A 19509-nucleotide genomic window follows, 5' to 3' on the forward strand; every position below is an offset into this window, starting at 1 on the left:
TACAGCTTGGACCAGAAACATTAGTATTACTGCCTCCTTTGAACGGGAGGAGGGGGTTTCTTCTCTCACTACAGGAGGTTTGGGCGTGTGCCCCACGCACATCCATAAGGGTCCGGGGCACATGGATCCTACTTTTGTTCCTGCGGCCCCGCTCGTGATCCCAAGAAGTATATAAATCTAAGGAAGAGATTATAAGGTGACGATACCCTCAGAGATAACAGACGTCACTTCACATATTATTTATATACAGATAATTAAAGTTTCTTATCTGTAAATGAATATTTAAATTCGCCCTTGGACTCATCATCCGTTTGGTAAAGCTGTTTGATTGTAAAAGTATTGAAAAATAGGAATTATCCAAAATAGCACTGCCTGCCTCTCACGACCACATTTTATTTGCTATCAACCCCCGTGGATTTGCTTACTTAAGCATTGCGTGCGGCGCACTTGCGCCCAGGCAGAATGGACGCCAGAGCTGTGTCGCAGAGCGAGGTGGACAGTAGCGATGAAAGCAACGGTGACTGCCGTGAGAAAGAGTGCAAAAATAATAATAGAGTTTACGTTTGGTATTGGATGTAGAGGGTGCAAGAAACACGCGAGTGTCGCAAGTGAAATAGTGGAACGTGTTTTAATAATGATTAATCAATGTTACGCAATCTGTATTTACACCTACAACATATCCCAAAAGTCACCTAAGGATGTAAGGTGTAGGGTACTTCTGGCAACACTAACTGCTCCCCCATTCCCTTTTCTACTCGCGATTGGGGCGTGGGAAGATTGATTGTCGGTAATCCTCTGTATTAGCTTTAATTTTTCCAGTTTTCTCGTCGTGGGCATTTCGTGAGTTGTGTGTGCGAGGAAGTAAAATGTTTTCCGACTCTTTCCGGAGAGTCCTCACTCGAAATTTCGGTAGTAAACCTTCCCCATGATGCACAACGTCTCTCTTGTAACGTCTACCACCGGATTTTGTTGAGCACCCCGGTGACGCTCTCGCTACAATCAAACGAACCCGTGACGAAACGGGTCTTGTCTTCTATCAGTCATATCTCGTACGGGTCCCAGACTTATGAACAGTACTCAAGAATCGGTCGAACAAGTGCCTTGTAAGCCACTTCTTCATGGATGAATTACGTTTCCTTAAGGTTCTTCCTATGAATTTCAATCTGGCACTTGCTTTTGTTTATGTGGTCATTCCATTTAAGGTCGCTCTGGATAGTTGCAGCTAAATATTTTACCGTAGGTACTGTTTTCAGCACTTTGTGATCAACAATGTAACTGTACAGTAGTGGATTTCTTTTCCCACGTATCCTCAATCTTTTACTTTTACTTACTTTTAAGATCAACACCCACAGGCTGCATTATTCATCAGTCATCTTCAGGTTATTCTGGCGTCGCTACTTTCTTATACTCAACCGCATCATCTGCAAACAGTTTTCAAGAGCTTCCTACGCTTTCCACAAGATCGGCTTACATGCGTTGTAAAGAGTAACGTTCTATCACACTTTCTTGGGGCACCCCGGAAATCATCTTTACATCTGTCGATATTTTCACTTAAGAGCGAAGTGTTGAGTTTTGCCTGCAAGGAAGTCTTAAATCCAATCGCAATTCTAGTCCAATACTCGCTAAACTCCTGTTTTCATTAAACGGCAGTGCGCGACAATGTCAAATGCCTTACTGACGGCCGGCCGCTGTGGCTGAGCGGTTCTAGACGCTACAGCGTGCAACCGCGCGACCGCTACGGTCGCAGGTTCTAATCCTGCCTCGGGCATGGATGTGTGTGATGTCCTTAGGTTAGTTAGGTTTAAGTAGTTCTAAATTCTAGGGGACTGATGACCTCAGAAATTAAGTCACATAGTGCTCAGAGCCATCTGAACATTACTGACGTCAAGGAACACGGCATCAGCCTGAGCGCCAATGTTTGCAGCGATATGAATCTAATGGAGGAACAGACCGAACTGGAATTCCTAATATTTCTGTTTGTGGACTCCATGTTGCCTTTTACAGGGGAGGTTCTCGAAAAGCATCATAACTCTTGAGCGTAAAATATCTTCCATAATTCTGCAGCAGATTGACGTAAACGATGTAGGCCTATAATTACTTGCATCTGGCATATGATCCTTCTTGGAAACAGGAATGACTTGTGCTTTTTCCAGACACTACGTACGCTAAGTTGTTGCAGCGATCTAAAACAAATTCCTGCTACGAGACGAGCAAGTACTAACTTTGTTTTTCACAGTTGGTGGCGACAAATAAAGTGAAAATAGCGACCTGCAACATGAAAGAATGATTGTGGGCCTCTTCGTTCATTTAACAATTTTTCTAAACATCATCAACGATAAAGAAGTGACGCACTCAGCCAGTGGCTCATCACATTACTGCTGGTAAAACACAGCAAATTATTGACATGGGATAGAATATACTTCTTCATATGTAAGGGACACATCATGACATTCCTTGAATACAGAACTATGGAATTCAGTTCTCTGGAATAAAGATTGCACGTCGCGGACTCTGCCACTAACACGTTACTTCGTAGTCAGACTACATATTAGAATTGTTGTGCCAATAAAGAGTGAAACATTAAAAGTACAGTTGTGTCATAAGATGAAAAGATGACGCGAAGAGCAGATGCTTACAAGTGTTGTACAGATTAGTTACGTTGGAGTATTTTACTTCAGACCTCATCCAGTGTCCCCATACCTTTGTATGTGGAGGACATAAAATGCATAACTTTCCTTGCTTTAAGGGAAAACTAAATTCTTCGCCGAATTGTATCACACTAGAGTTGAAAAGCTAGACATAATCAAGAAATGAGAGCGTGTGTCCTGAGCGAGCTATTGGAAGGATTACAGCACGAAGTGGATTTCCGTCACCAGCCAGTTATTATACGTATTTAAACCGTGTAGTATTACGAAAGTTTTCGAACCGAAATAAAGAAAAGAAGACTGAAAATAAAAAGTGTGGCAAACCAAAACTTCTCTTCCAGGACAACAACGCAGGCAGTAGGGGACATATTTCCCCCAGAGAAAGAAATATTCGGAGGTCAAGACTAAATACTCATACATAGTGAGACATATGTACTTTTCAGTTAATAGGAGGGATCTTCAATGGTATAGAGCATGTAACAAAAATGAAAGTACTTATCACTTGCTAATGTTCTTTCCACAGATCCCAAGTGCAATGGTCCTGAAGGATGTGCAAATAGTAAACAATCTGAAACATATTTTGGTGTGACAGTTAATGCCGTACCTCTGACAAACATGTGAATTGATACACATTCGAAAGTATTTCGAGAGTTTAAAGTAATTATTACTGTCTTGTTCCTACGCAACCTGCAAAAACCACTCTGCGACAAGGTTATTTTTTGGGCTTTCGCCTAGGGCGATCTGTAAAATTCGATAAAAGTCAGTGTATTTGATTAGCGAGAAGGTGCAGGCGTACAAGTCGTGGTGGTGTTCGGGAGAAATATTGTATCAAATACCAATACAGTTTCCAATTTTTGGCTGTTATCATGTTTTCATATTTATTGAAATTTTTGACCCCTTATTTATGTAGGGTAAATGATATTGTTATAATTTGAAAACAACACGCTAATGGCACGATTCACTATTCGACTTCGTGTACTGGACGATACATGCTGACAGACCATCAATATTCAGTTCATCCTTTTATAGTAAATGCGTGTAGCTCACGTATCATAGCCGCGTGGGATTAGCCGAGCGGTCGGCGATCAGTTTTCGGGCGCTACTGTAACACAACCGGGCCAACATACAAAATCACATACTACGCTCGCTGAATGTGTGCCAGAGAGTCACCTTCGTCAGTACCCATCTGGCAGCCCGGATACCCCATATAGCGCAGATTCTGCCCATCACTGCGACAATGGCGGCCAGATTACAGGCGGCTTTCGGCTATTTTATTTGTTCTGGACACATCTTCAAAGTCCAGTATGAAGCTCTCACCTTACCGAAGCGGGACGGTGTCCTCGATCTGGTTAATGTGAGAGCCAGGACTACGGCACTTTGCACCAATACTATGCCCCGGTTATGGAAAAGCCAAAATGCTACTTTTACTGGAATGTTGACCACTGAGCTCGCACCTGTTTCGAGACGCCCACCGACCTCTCTGGCACACATCCCACCTCCGATGTGACATATCGGCCTTTTCTTTTTGGAGTACAGCTACATATGCACCGAGCTCCCCAGGACCAGGCATACGACCACCCGCCACATCTACTGCCTTGTCCGAAAGTCTCCATCCCGCAACCCCGTCGAAACACGTCACCCCCAGGTTTCATGGCCTACAGTTTGGAAAGCTATCCACCAACCATATCACACCACTGACACCACCTCTATGTGGCACCTTCTCGTTAACGGCAAGTATACTACAAGACAGAAACTGCATCGCACCGCACTGGTGGACTCACCCCTGTGCCTCAAGTGCAATGTCGAAGATACAGATTTACATCGTTTTGAGTGTGGGACAGCAGCAGCTGTCTGGACCCTCGCACAGAAGATTGTGGCTTTCTACCTCCGAGTACCACCACATCACGTTTCTTCTACCATGATGATATATCCCGACTCGACCTACTTTCCATCGACTAAGTGGCACGCCATCAAATGGATCAGTGGCATGGCTGTCAACTACCTCTTCCGGGACGACATCGTCGATCCGGCGGACTTCTGGACACGCCTCCAAGTACGTCACCACACCCTTTGCCGACATCGACACTTTCGCGAACGATTTACAGAGTATTTTCACCGACCCGCCTCAAAGCTGGAATCTCAACGAACTGTGCCAGCCAAGATTGGACGATCCCACGTTCCCCTTTAATGGTCAATGACAGAATGCATTTTGTTCTGATGACGCACCAAAGAGGAGCATGGCGCGTAAAGTATTCCTATTTTATTTCACTTCTCTTTTCTCCTCCTCTTCTAAGTTTTTTTCCTTACACATGCAACAAAAAATAAACAAATAAATAAATAAATTTAAAAAAAGAAGGACGTTGCGGAAATATAGTTACCTTCAAGGGATATTGCGTTATTTTATGAAGAATATCGTCTTTTATTTTCATACACAAGAGGTTTTTATTTGTTTTCTCCTTACTTGCAACTTAAAAAATGAAAAAAGACAAAAACGTTGGTAGAAAAAAATAAAAAAGAAAAAAGAATGTAAGTAGGCTGTTTAGGTTTTCTTATTGGTAACGCCACATAGCGCTCGGTATGAAAAAATCACTGGCTGTGTCGTGTGCAGTCTGTGTTTAGTCTGCATTGTTGTCTGCCATTGTAGTGTTGGGCAGCGGCAGCTGGATGCTAACAGCGCGTAGCGTTGCGCAGTTGGAGGTGAGCCGCCAGCAGTGGTGGACGTGGGGAGAGAGATGGCGGAGTTTAGAAATTTGTAAGAATTGGTGTCATGAACTGCTATATATATTATGACTATTAAGGTAAATACATTGTCTGTTCTGTATTAAAATCTTTCATTTGCTAACTATACCTATCAGTAGTTAGTGCCTTCAGTAGTTTGAATCTTTTATTTAGCTGGCAGTAGTGGCGCTCGCTGTATTGCAGTAGCTTGAGTAACGAAGATTTTTGTTAGGTAAGTGATTTGTGAAACGTATAGGTTAATGCTAGTCAGGGCCATTCTCTTGTAGGGATTATTGAAAGTCAGATTGCGTTGCGCTAAAAACTATTGTGTGTCAGTTTAAGCACAGTCGTGTATAAATCTTTCTAAGGGGACGTTTCAAGAAAAAAGTTGGTAGAAAAAAACAAAAACAATTAAAAAGCCACGTAACCATTGGGTCGCTGGATCGAGTCCCGTGGGTAACTTTTTTTTTATTTTCAACAGTCGTTTTCTTTGCTATTTAAAATAAAGTCCGGAACCGAGGGAATTTCTACAAAAAAAGTTGTTAAGGCGAAAATGTAATAATATATTAAAATAAAATAAAAAAGCGGTCTAACGCGCTGTGAAAAAGAAAGAAAAAAACAAAAAAAAAACGGTCTAGGGCGCTGCAGGACTGGACTGCGTCATGGACTTTGTGGCTGGTCCCGGCGGTTGGAGTCCTCCCTCGGGCATGGGTGTGTGTTTGTCCTTAGGATAATTTAGGTTAAGTAATGTGTAAGCTTAGGGACTGATGACCTTAGCAGTTAAGTCCCATAACATTTCACACACACATTTTTTTCGTGTATCATATTTCCTTCCAGCATCGTTATTCGTTTTCTCTTTATTTATGGGAGTTTCCTATATTAATGATGATCGAATTACCAGGTGACTAAAAGGGGAGCGAGGTATAGAGATAGAGCGAGAGAGAGAGAGAGAGAGAGAGAGAGAGAGAGAGAGAGAGAGAGAGATTTATTATCCTGATTTCCTGATCATGACTGTTCCCATAATACTGTTTATTCTTACATATAATAATGTAAAATGCAGTAGGAGAGATAGAGTTCCACTTACTTTACCGCTTAGCTGGGACCATCGGCCTAAGAGCGTCTCCACTAGCACGGCGACTCCAGCAGCGTTCGCCACTCCTGGTATATGTTAGCACACGTCTGACTGAGGGAAGGTTTTACACGACCATGAAAAGCGTCGGAGCAGTATAACTGGTCTCTTTTCATTCCGTGGAACGCTAATACGCAAACTAACTACACTTTTGATATTCAAATTAGACAGAGGTTGGCATACAAAGTAATTACATTTGAACTAAAGCCAATCGAAGGGACTGAGAAAATGCATGTTTATTTGCACAACAGTGACTGCGTATGTAATTTCTTCCTTTTATTTCATAGCTGCAATTGTAGATATACACTGAAGAGTCAAAGAAACTGGTACACCTAGCTAATATCGTGTAGCCGCCCAGTCCCCGCCCCCCATCCCTCCCCCCTCCTCCCCCCTCCCCCCCCCCTCCCCGAGCACGCATAAGTGCCGCAACACGAAGTGGTATGTACTCGATAATGTCTGAAGTAGTGCTGGAGGGAACTGATACCGTAAATCCTGCAGCGCTCTCCATAAAGCCGTAAGAGTACGATGGTGCGGAAACGTCTCCTGAACAGCACGTTGCAGATATGCCCAATAACGTTCATGTCTGGGGAGTTTGGTAGCCAGCAGAAGTGTTTAAAACCAGAAGAGTGCTCCTATAGCCAGTCTATAGCAATTCTGGGGATGTAGGGTGTTGCATTGTCCTGCTGGAATTTCCCAAGTCCGTCGGAATGCGCAGTGGATATGAATGGCTGCAGGTGATCAGACAGGATGCTTACGTAACTGTCACCGTTCACATACCACTACAGAGCCCCCACCAGCTTGAACAGTCCCCTGCTGACATGCACGGTCCAACCATTCATGAGGTTGTCTCCATGCCCGTTCTCGTCCGTCTGCTCGATACAATTTGAAACGAGACTCGTCCGATAAGGCAACATGTTTGCACTCATCAACAGTCCAATGTCGGTGATGAGGGTCCCCGGCGAGACGTAAAGCTTTGTGTCGTGAAGTCATCAAGGGTAAATGAGTGAGCCTTCGTCTCCGAAAGCCCATATCGATGATCTTTCTTTGAATGGTTGGCACGCTGACATTTGTTGATGGCCCAGCATTGAAATATGCAGCAAGTTGTGGAAGGGTTGCACTTTTGTTACCTTGAACGATTATCTTCTGACGTTGTTGGTCCCATTCTTGCAGGATCTTTTTTGTGGCAGCAGCGATGTCGGAGATTTTTTTTTTTTTTACCGGATTCCTGACATTCACGGTACTCTCGTGAAATGGCAGTATGACAAAATACGCACTTCATCGCTACCTCGGAGATGCTGTGTCCCTTCGCTCGTGTGCCGACTTTAACAACACATTCGATCTCACTTAAATCTTGATAACCTGCCCTTGCACGAGCTGCAGCAGTAACCGGTCTAACAACTGCGCCAGACACTTGTTATCTTATATAAACGTTGCCAACCGCAGCGCGGTATTCTGCCTGTTAACGTATCCCTGTACTTAAATACGTATGCCGATACCAATTTCTTTGGCGCTTCAGTGCAGATATACGTGTCATGTGTACCGGGTACAGTTTAAGATTGCGTCAGTGGGCTGTATCGGTACAGTCCAGATACATTTCTGATTAGAATACGTTCCAAACTCCCATTCAGCTTAGAAAGAGGAGAAAGCTCCTGTCTGCAGGTATGGCGCAGTGCTGTTGGGCCCAGAGCCAACTCCTGTCTGCCGCTCACTTGCTAGTGACACAATGGCGGTCAGCACCCCCACTCCCTCCCCCTCCCAAGCTAAGAGTCTTAGAACACGTGTACATAAAAATCCTGTTTACTGGTTTCGTCATCTCATTACCTAGCAATTTTCAGATCAATCTCAAATGTTGTTCAGTGTGTGACAGTCATCACACACCGTTGTATTTTCTAGACCTAAGTAGCTCTAGTTAAATAAAAACTCCTGAAGTTAAAATCTTAGATGAATACTTAACTTCACAACATTGATCACTAATCAACGTTAACAGTTTACATAAGCAACTAAGATTTTCACTTAAGGATTTCTTATTTAACTAGGGCGACTTAGCTCTAAAAAAATACGATTATGTGAAATTACTGTCACACGTCTAACAACATTTTACACTGATCTTGAGATTGTGCGGTAATGAGCCGAAAATTTGCTATTTTGACATAGGATTTTTATCCACTAGTGTTTTAAATCAACAGATCACATATTTCTCACCAATGACAATGTCAAAGAATAACATAAAAGTTTTACTGCTATAGGTGTACACAAAACGTTTCTCTGGGGTGGAAGGATGATTCTAAACAGCAGGGGCAGTTTTCTGGACCATTTTTAAGAGGGATATTCTAGGGGAGGCGCGAACAACGTTCACAGAACAAATGCGCTCTGTGATCTTTGAACTATTTGGATTCCGCTCTCAGTTGAGACAAACTTCTGTCAGGACGCTTCAGGCGGAGTATTCGCCCAGCAGACTTCTAATCCAGAACTCGCCTGAGCACTATGCAGCAGCTGTGAGCGTACAGGCCCACATAGCGAGCCACTGGCACCGCCCACTGCCAGCACATTCACACTCCAATGGTGGCGAGATGTAGGGCAGCACCGGAACTATTACTTTAAATGACAACATTTTAGGTTAGGCTTTACCGTGACTGTTATTCACATTCAATGAAACAACAAGTAGCCGGCCGTGGTGGCCGAGAGGTTCTAGGCGCTTCACTCTGGAACCGCGCGACCGATACGGTCGCAGGTTCGAATCTTGCCTCGGGCATGAATGTGTGTGATGTCTTTAGGTTAGTTGGGTTTAAGTAGTTCTAAGTTCTAGGGGACTGGTGACCTCAGAAGTTACGTCCTTTAGTGCTCAGAGCCATTTGAACCACTTTTTATTTTTTGTACTCGAAAATAGCCTTGATTGGCTGACTGGGCAGATTAGCTTTAAATACGAACATCTTAAGTTAAGCTTTACCGTGACTCTGCTGATATTAAATGAAACAACAAGTTTACTGTTACCCGTCACCATTCGCATTTAAACTTAATCTGCCCAGGCAGGCAATCAAGGCTACTTTTCAGTGCAAAAAATAAAACGGTGACTGGTAACTGTAAACTTGTTGATTCATTTATCCGGCAGTATAGTTCGCGATGACTTCAGTAGCTGTCCATAATTGACGGTTTGGTTCAACTAGGCCACAGGTATAGGCACACTTGCACAACTTCACTTCTATTCGGAGCATTAGAAGCAATCACTCTTATCGAGTCGCGGATTTTGGTCAGTTATCTTTTAGTATCATAAAGACCTCAACTTACCATCACGTACTCACCTTTCCTAAACTTTACCAACTATAGGTAATTCCACAGTTAGTTTTCTTCGTTTGTTATTAGTCTTCGTTACATCTAGAGTAATTTTTTTAATTGAATTATTTCACAATATTTAAAGAAAATCATTTATTTTTAATGAACTAAGGGATTTATTTTACCTTTGAATTTAATTTCAAAGTTAGTTATCCCTTTACACAATTAGTGAAAATTTGTGATTATGCGTCACCCATTGAGCCACCGCTGGACCGAAAATTAGAGCTTATTAATTCCGTTATACCCAGTATAATTAGGAAGGTTCTTTGGACTGAGATCTAGGTAGGAAACTAGGCAGCTCTTTAACAGCGCAGGAGGGGGAGGCAGGTTGTAAGGTGGCTATAATTTCGCGCCTTAGAAGCACTCATCTACATTCTTTGCAGTGATTTACAACCGGAATTAAGTATCATTTGATAGATTATATATCGTATATATGAATATTTAAAGAAGACTGACAGTGTCACGCACACTTTGTAAATACACTCCTGGAAATGGAAAAAAGAACACATTGACACCGGTGTGTCAGACCCATCATACTTGCTCCGGACACTGCGAGAGGGCTGTACAAGCAATGATCACACGCACGGCACAGCGGACACACCAGGAACCGCGGTGTTGGCCGTCGAATGGCGCTAGTTGCGCAGCATTTGTGCACCGGCGCCGTCAGTGTCAGCCAGTTTGCCGTGGCATACGGAGCTCCATCGCAGTCTTTAACACTGGTAGCATGCCGCGACAGCGTGGACGTGGACCGTATGTGCAGTTGACGGACTTTGAGCGAGGGCGTATAGTGGGCATGCGGGAGGCCGGGTGGACGTACCGCCGAATTGCTCAACACGTGGGGCGTGAGGTCTCCACAGTACATCGATGTTGTCGCCAGTGGTCGGCGGAAGGTGCACGTGCCCGTCGACCTGGGACCGGACCGGAGCGACGCACGGATGCACGCCAAGACCTTAGGATCCTACGCAGTGCCGTAGGGGACCGCACCGCCACTTCCCAGCAAATTAGGGACACTGTTGCCCCTGGGGTATCGGCGAGGACCATTCGCAACCGTCTCCATGAAGCTGGGCGACGGTCCCGCACACCGTTAGGCCGTCTTCCGCTCACGCCCCAACATCGTGCAGCCCGCCTCGAGTGGTGTCGCGACAGGCGTGAATGGAGGGACGAATGGAGACGTGTCGTCTTCAGCGATGAGAGTCGCTTCTGCCTTGGTGCCAATGATGGTCGTATCCGTGTTTGGCGCCTTGCAGGTGAGCGCCACAATCAGGACTGCATACGACCGAGGCACACAGGGCCAACACCCGGCATCATGGCGTGGGGAGCGATCTCCTACACTGGCCGTACACCTCTGGTGATCGTCGAGGGGACACTGAATAGTGCACGGTACATCCAAACCGTCATCGAACCCATCGTTCTACCATTCCTAGACCGGCAAGGGAACTTGCTGTTCCAACAGGACAATGCACGTCCGCATGTATCCCGTGCCACCCAACGTGCTCTAGAAGATGTAAGTCAACTACCCTGGCCAGCAAGATCTCCGGATCTGTCCCCCATTGAGCATGTTTGGGACTGGATGAAGCGTCGTCTCAGGCGGTCTGCACGTCCAGCACGAACGCTGGTCCAACTGAGGCGCCAGGTGGAAATGGCATGGCAAGCCGTTCCACAGGACTACATCCAGCATCTCTACGATCGTCTCCATGGGAGAATAGCAGCCTGCATTGCTGCGAAAGGTGGATATACACTGTACTAGTGCCGACATTGTGCATGCTCTGTTGCCTGTGTCTGTGTGCCTGTGGTTCTGTCAGTGTGATCATGTGATGTATCTGACCCCAGGAATGTGTCAATAAAGTTTCCCCTTCCTGGGACAATGAATTCACGGTGTTCTTATTTCAATTTCCAGGAGTGTAGTTGTTCACTCTCTTTGCATGAAAGGTGACAGAGTGTCTTTATTATCAAATGAATGATTGCCTGTGCTAGTAGAGGTTGGAACGATAGTGGAAATGAAAAGGCAAGTGTAACTCAAGCCCAGGGTGGAAAAGCCCACACAGGTGTGTTGGTCCTGCTTGACACAGGAAGTAGGCAAGACGGGAGGTCGAGGCACCTGAACACTGAAGCACAATACAGCTATGACCGACCGGTTTTGTAGCGGGGCCGGAAGGATAACAGGATAATACTACGGAAAGTTTAAAATTCTGGGACGCAGCAGAGAGCAACGAGGAAACGATACCTAGGAAATCACGCAGGCTGGGTTATTTTGGAGGATTTTTACTCTGAGAAGCGTACCATTGTATGTATTATCAATCAGCGGGGATAGGTATTTCCTCGCAAACTTTCCGCGCTGGACGACAAAAGACTATAATATGGTTGGCCGGCGTTCGGAAGAATTTGCAGAGAGGGAGAATATTCCGTGGTTTCGAAAATATGATTCGCAGTTCCTGGGGAGGGGAGCCGAGCTTTGCTGGGAAGCCAGCAGTGGAGAGAAAGTAGTCTTCCGATTTGAGCGCCAGTGTCTGACGGTCGCTCAGAATCAGCTTTTGTTGCTACAGACGGACTTGCTGTGTTTGCTCTCAGGAGATTTTATAGTCAGAATGGTTGAGCGCTGTACTCTTGCGAACTTATACGATTCTGGACTTCGCCTCTGGGTAGGCAGTCGTCGTTGAGGACACAGCAATCACTGATTGAGAGCGCTTCTTCTGCCTATACTCACGTTGAGATGTTATCTGAACTCCGTCCTTGTGTTGAGTTCGCGTTTCTCGTCTCTAGAACACAGAGAAGAGAAGACAGTATTAGCTTATACTAGTCAGAGGACCGTCTTCCGCCGTCCTAGTGTTTGAATGAGTTTCTTTTTATAGTTTGTGGCTGGAGTTCTTCCGACGTGAACGAGAACCATCACTCTGACGCACTGGACGCAGTACACACAGTGATATTGCTAACTGCTTCAGCTTATTAGGGCTATAAAGCTAACAGCTGTGATCACGTAATTTTTATTTCTACTGAGATTGCGCACCACTGTAGCTCATCTTTGAAAGTAGTGTCTTCTAGTGTTTGGTACTTAGGTAATGTCAGTCAATGTGCCTTATTTATATTAGATCGCGTAGCTTTAAAAAGAGGCAGATTTGGGCAATTGATAAGTCGTATTAGTTAGGAAATTCATTTGTATCTCTTTATGTCCATTTTACATTGATGTATTAACATTTGTAACACATAAAGGGGTTTTAATCTACAATAAATGTATAAGCAGAAACAGAATTTATCATTTTGTAGTTACTAGTTCCCTTAATCATTCATTTATGTTTATGTTGTAATTTAGATGTCGAAGAGCAAGAAGGAGGAGATAATGTCACCATCAAGAGGTCCTAAGATGTGCTTCAATGTGTAGTCAGACAGGGGCAGATCTTCATTTTCGCTTTCAGTATTTTCTGTTGTGCACATTCATTTTACACCCGCCTGGAGTAGCATCTCGAAAGGTTTCGCATTTCACAGGCTGCAGGTGGGGCCTCGTTTGTGTTCTTGTCTCTTTACGCTAACATCTTGAACATTTCTGCCCATCTTATACTATTTCGAGCTATGCTGTTATTTAGGGTTATGATTCCGACCTTCGTAAATGCTTCATTTGTTCTACATCTACGTACATACTCCGAAGTCACCGTTTAGTGCGCGGTGGCGAGCACCTTTGACACTACTACTCACTTTCTGTACCGCTCCACATGCAAATAGAGCGAGGAGGAAAAGACTCACTACAGGATGCGAATCCTAATTTCTCGTATCTACGCTTATGTGGTCCTTACACGACATCTACGTTGGCAGCAGTAGAATAGTCCTGCAAACAGCCTCAAATGCCGGTTCTCTAAATTTTCTTAACAGTGGTCTGCGAAAAGAACGTCATCTTTTCTACAGGGATTCCCCCTTGTGTTCTCGAAGCATCTCCGTAATACCCGCTTGTTGATCGAATCTACAAGCAATAAACGTTGCAGCCAGCCTCTGAACTGCTTCGATGTCTTCCTTTAATCCGACCTGGCGGGGACCGCAAACATTCAGAATCGCACTAGTGTTTTTATACCCGATCTCCTTTACAGATGATCCACTCTTTCCCAAAACTGTCCCAATAAATCAAAATCGACAATACGCTTTCCCTGCTGCCGTTCTTACGTGCTCGTTCCATTCCATGTCGGTTTGCAACGCTACAGACAGGTATTTAATCGATTTGACTGTGTCAACCAGCACGCTACTAGTGCTGTATTCGAACATTTCGTGATTGTTTTTCTTACCCACATGCTTTAACTTACGTTTTTCTACATTTGGAGCAAGCTACCGTTCTTCATACTAACTATAAATTTTGTGTAAGTCATTTTGTATCATCCTACAGTCACTCAACGACAAACAGCTGTGGATTGCTGCTTACCCGATAGTGAGGTCACTTATATATACAGAGGATAACAGCGGTCCCATCCTACTTCTCTTGGGTACTCCTGACTACACCGTTGTCGCTGTTGGACACTCACCGTTGAGGATAACTTTGTGGGTTCTGTTACTAAAGAAGTCTTCGAGCCACTCACATATCTGCGAATCTATTACACACGCACGTGCCTTCAACACTCGTCTGCAGTGCGGCACCGTGTCAAACGCTTTCCTGAATACGAACACCAACGACTGCTAACAGAAGAAATTCTCGCTCTGCAGTAGACTGTGCACCGATTTGAAACTTGCTGGCAGATTAAAACTGTGTATTTTTTAAATTTATTTACACGTCAAGTTTCTTGGAACCAAATTAAGGAGCAAATCTCCAAGGTCATGGAACGAGTCAGTACATGAAATTACAACATAAAAGTAATAACAGATGAACGTAAATGTTTATGAACCCGAAAAAAGTCAGTCTATAAGTTTAAGTAAACGCAATCAACAATACAACAAGAATCAGCTTAATTTTTCAAGGAACTCCTCGACAGAACAGAAGGAGTGATCCACGAGGAAACTCTTCAATTTCGATTTGATAGCACGTGGATTACTGCTAAGATTTTTGAATTCAAGTGGTAGCTTACTGAAAATGGATGCAGCGGTATACTGCACACCTTTCTGCACAAGAGTTAAGGAAGTCCGATCCAAATGGAGGTTTCGTCTGTGCCGAGAATTAACCGAGTGAAAGATGCTTATTCTTGGGATTGAGCTAATATTATTAACAAGAAATGACAGTAAGGAATACATAAATTGAGAGCCCAATGTCAAAATGCCCAGTCTCGTCAAGAGGGGTCGACAAGAGGTTCGTGAACGTACACCACTTATTGCCCGAACCGCCCGTTTCTGAGCCAAAAATATGATTTAGAATGAGAAGAGTTACCCCAAAATAGAGTACCATAAGACATAAGCGAACGAAAATAAACAAAGTAGACTAATTTTCGTGTCGAACGATCACTCACTTCAGATACATTTGCACTACAGCTTAATATCTATCTGAACACCTAGAAATTTGAACTATTCAGTTTCACTAATCCTATGTCCGTTCTGCGAAATTAAAACGTCTGGTTTAGTTGTATTGTGTGTTAGAAACTGTAAAAACTGAGTCTTGCTGTTACTTAGCGTTAGTTTATTTTCTAAAAGTCATGAACTTAGGTCATGTACTGCACTATTTGAAAACGAGCCAGTGTTGCACACAACATCCTTTACTACCAAGCTAGTGTCATCAGCAAACAGAAATATTTTAGAGTTACCCGTAATATTAGAGGGCATATCATTTATATAAATAGAGGAACAGGAGTGGCCCCAACACTGATCCCTGGGGCACCTCCCACTTGACGGTAATCCACCCAGACCGCACTTCACAGCCGTTATCAACATTGCGAATAATGACCTTTTGCTGCCTGTTGCTAAAGTACTGGATCAAGACTCGAACCCAGAACCTTCGCGGTCCCCAAGCAAATGCTCCACCGACTGAGTTATCCAGAAACGTCTGAAGACTCGTTTTCGCAGTTACACGAGTACGTCCGCCAATACTTCTCTTCTAGTTCCACAGTTTCGCAGTAGTTCTCCTTCATAGCATACTAGATTAGCGTTCCTGGAAGAAAAAATACCGCGAAGAAATGGCTTAGCCGCAGCCTTAGGAAACGTTTCCAGAATAAGTACTCACTCTGTACAGGACCGAAAGGACAGAAGGTTTCAAATTATTGCGCAGTTCGGTGACAGAAAGTTTCTAACGACTGGTAAGTTCTCTACGCCGAACCTTCAGCTCTGTCGGAATTACGACGTGTTAGTCGTTCCTGACGAGTGAAGGAAGATTTGGGTTTAACGTCCCGTCGACGTCGAGGTCATTAGAGACGAGGCTCATGCTCGGATTGTTTCAAGGATGGGGAACGAAATCGGCCATGGCCTTTCAAAGGAACCATTGCGACACTTGCCTGGAGTGATTTAAGGAACACACGGAAAATCTAAATCTGGATGGCCGGACGGAGATTTGAACGTCGCCCTCTCCAGTGTGCTAACCACTGCACCACCTCGCACGGTCCTTCCGGTCTATTCTGGTTTTATGATCTTAACAGCTGACAAACCAGCCATTGCACAGGTATTAATTCTGCGACGTTTCTATTAGAAACGTACTGCTTCTGTATGCTGGGCATAGGTGCTTTATGTGTCTATAACGCGATTTTGTAAACGTCTCTACGTCTCTTCACAGCTCTGTAGAGGGACAAAGTTTCCTTCTACAGTCGTTTGCGCTTCGCGATTGAAAGCTGTTAAAAGCACCGACAGGTGTCGCGATTTTCCTTAACTTGACTTGACTGTCAGAGTGTCTTGGTCGTAGATAAGAAATGTATTAAAACTTCATAAATAAATCAGCATTTTTTCATGCTTCTCAGTGTTCGTGACGTCATATCAATTGAACTATTTGTCATACAATGATGTATTTGTGTAGGTATATTTAGCAGTATATGTGGATACTGTCTGCGGAATATATTGCGAATAGAGTTATTAGCAAAAAAGCAATTTATTTAAACCTCATGCGTGATGCGGCAGTTTTTCACACACAATGTTTATGACTTCGCACTCCTGAACTATGATAGACAGGTGGCTCTTACCATACAGCAATTATTACCTGACAGTATATATACGAAGTTTGCTTGTAATCGATCCAGTGGTTTAGGAGATGTGAAACATAAAGGCACAGATGCACATACACGTACATTTTTGCAATATGTATGGAATCGGCTTGTACATCGTAATTGCGTCTTCTACGTTGTTTGTCATCGTATAGAAAAATTTATTCGGCAGTATCAATTTATATGCAGAAACAGTATCTTTCTGACATTACGTTACAAATTACTTCTCCAAAAAGCTGTAACCGGCTCACAGCGGATGGCCAAACACATCTGAGGCATTACAGGTGTAATCTTTGGCTCATGTCATTATTCAAGCTGCGAGTTCTGCTTTACTAAACGGACTTCACAATTTTGGTTTGGTCGGAAAGCATGGTGGCCATTTACCGTGTTGTAAGACTTTTCCTCTTTGAATTTTTCTCTTTGATGGATAATGGTACACCTTTGGACAATGACGTAGTTGAACATAGAACTAACACAATTTCACTGACGCAGATTTTCTTGCATCGAAACATTATCACCATAGTGGACAGCTGGTCTGTTTTGCAAAAATGCTTATGCTCTTTATTTATAATGTCAGCTATCACTTCGTTACGAGAAACTGAAGGACGAGTGGGCACAGTGGTCTTTAGAACTGCCGCGTAGCAGTTCTGTTTTGTTTTGTTCTCGGCCTGTAAACAAAGGAATCAGCACTTCTGAGAAGCGAAAAGCTTTGTTTCCCTTCTTTTGAATATGATGGCGCAGCTCCTTCCCTCCGATGAAATTCTCGAGGTCTTTAGGTAAGGCAATCGAAGTGAAATGGCCGCCGTTTCACGAAGTGCTCCGTTCTTGTTGTGTTGGCATTACGCGTTATTTTCCTGTTTATTCAGTTTTATTCTTTGTATATCGAAGGTAATTGATGTAAAAACATATTTTTGTTAGTCTGATTACGTCAGCGACTAATGAAAGTGCCAATGTAATCAGAAAATCGTTCCATAGCGATCGCACGGTGCCAGCGGAATGCCTCTAACACGCACCAGAAGCGCCGACGGAAGCACAGAGATCTGTAGCGTCAAAGGCAAAGGGGAATCGTGAAGTGATTTTCTTTCATCGACAAGGTTCGAATGGTTCAAATGGCTCGGAGCACTATGGGACTTAACTTCTGAGGTCGTCAGTCCCCTAGAACTTAGAACTACTCAAACCTAGCTAACCTAAGGACATGACAGACATCCATGCCCGAGGCAGGATTCGAACCTCCGACCGTAGCGGTCGCGCGGTTCCGGACCGAAGCGCCTAGAACCGCTCGGGCACTCCCGCTGGCTCATCGACAAGAACTAATAACGTAGTGCTCGGCAGCGCAACAAAAGTGATAAAACCATAATGTCAATATCCCACGATGATTTGATCTGGAACGTTCCAAGGCCATTTTTTTCTGAAATATTATATGTACCTGGGTCCATAATCGGGGTAGCGGTGCTCGATTCCGAAGTTTGTGCTTAAAATGATAGTGATGGTGGAATCCATCGTTAAGGAAAAATGTAGGACGCCTATCAGAGCGCATTGCAAAATTGAGGTACAGCCTGAAAGTTAAAATTCGGACTCACCCACTTACAGCTGAAAAACACATATTACCTTGTCGCGTTAAAGGAAAGGAGAGGTTGATACTCCTTCTTGTACATAGCCTACAATTGTTGGGATGTTACTATAATTCTCTTAAGAACGCATGTGGCACTGAAACTCGCAAAAATTACTGCCTTTGGATTGTGAGTGACTGAGCCTACTTTTAGGTTTCAGAATTAAAAATACATGACCTCTCTTGCATCATGGATCAAAGCTGATGTGCAGTTCCTATTAACTACACTGTATACCAATGACTTGAGGTAAATTACAGAAATTTTGGCAGTGTCTTGCGAACTGAAGTATTTTACTGTTGAACCAGTCCATCAAACGAGAAATTTGAGGTCGGTCGCCCTCTATGACGACATCCAAGGGATTTAGGCTATGTACCAGAATAGGTTTCAACTTGTCCTTTGTTCCATAGTCCCTATAACAACGTTAACACAACACAAGTTTGCTGGATGTCTTATTGTTGAGGTACAAATAGGCAACCCAAACATAGACACACACACACACACACACACACACACACACACACACACACACACACACACCATCTGGTCCAAAGTGTCCAAGCGTCCCAAGCGTCCCTAAGCATTGTGGAATTGCCCATTAGTTGTCACGAAAGGCAGAGTCGCCCGTATAAAAGGAAGCATGGTTTATTGTTTCAGTAGATATGTAGCGTGCGTTCTGGCGCAGTTTAGATCTCCAATGGCGTTATCAGTGACATACTTTGCGACAGAATGCTCACTGCAAATTTATTTGAAAGTAGAGCCGTCCGCTGTGGCCAAGCGGTTCTAGGTACTTCAGTCCGGAACCGCGCTGCTGCTACGGTTGCAAGTTCGAATCCTGCTTCGGTCATGGATGTGTGTGATGTCCTTAGGTTAGTTAGGTATAAGTAGTTCTAAGTCTAGGGGACTGATGACCTCCCATTGTGCTTGGAGCCATTTGAATTTTTGTCAGCAGAGAAGCAGTTACACAGAAGGGCGCGGTCAGAAGAAGAAGAAGAAGA

This window comes from Schistocerca gregaria, chromosome 1 (genome assembly GCF_023897955.1).
Source record: "Schistocerca gregaria isolate iqSchGreg1 chromosome 1, iqSchGreg1.2, whole genome shotgun sequence".
NCBI classification, from domain to species: domain Eukaryota; kingdom Metazoa; phylum Arthropoda; class Insecta; order Orthoptera; family Acrididae; genus Schistocerca; species Schistocerca gregaria.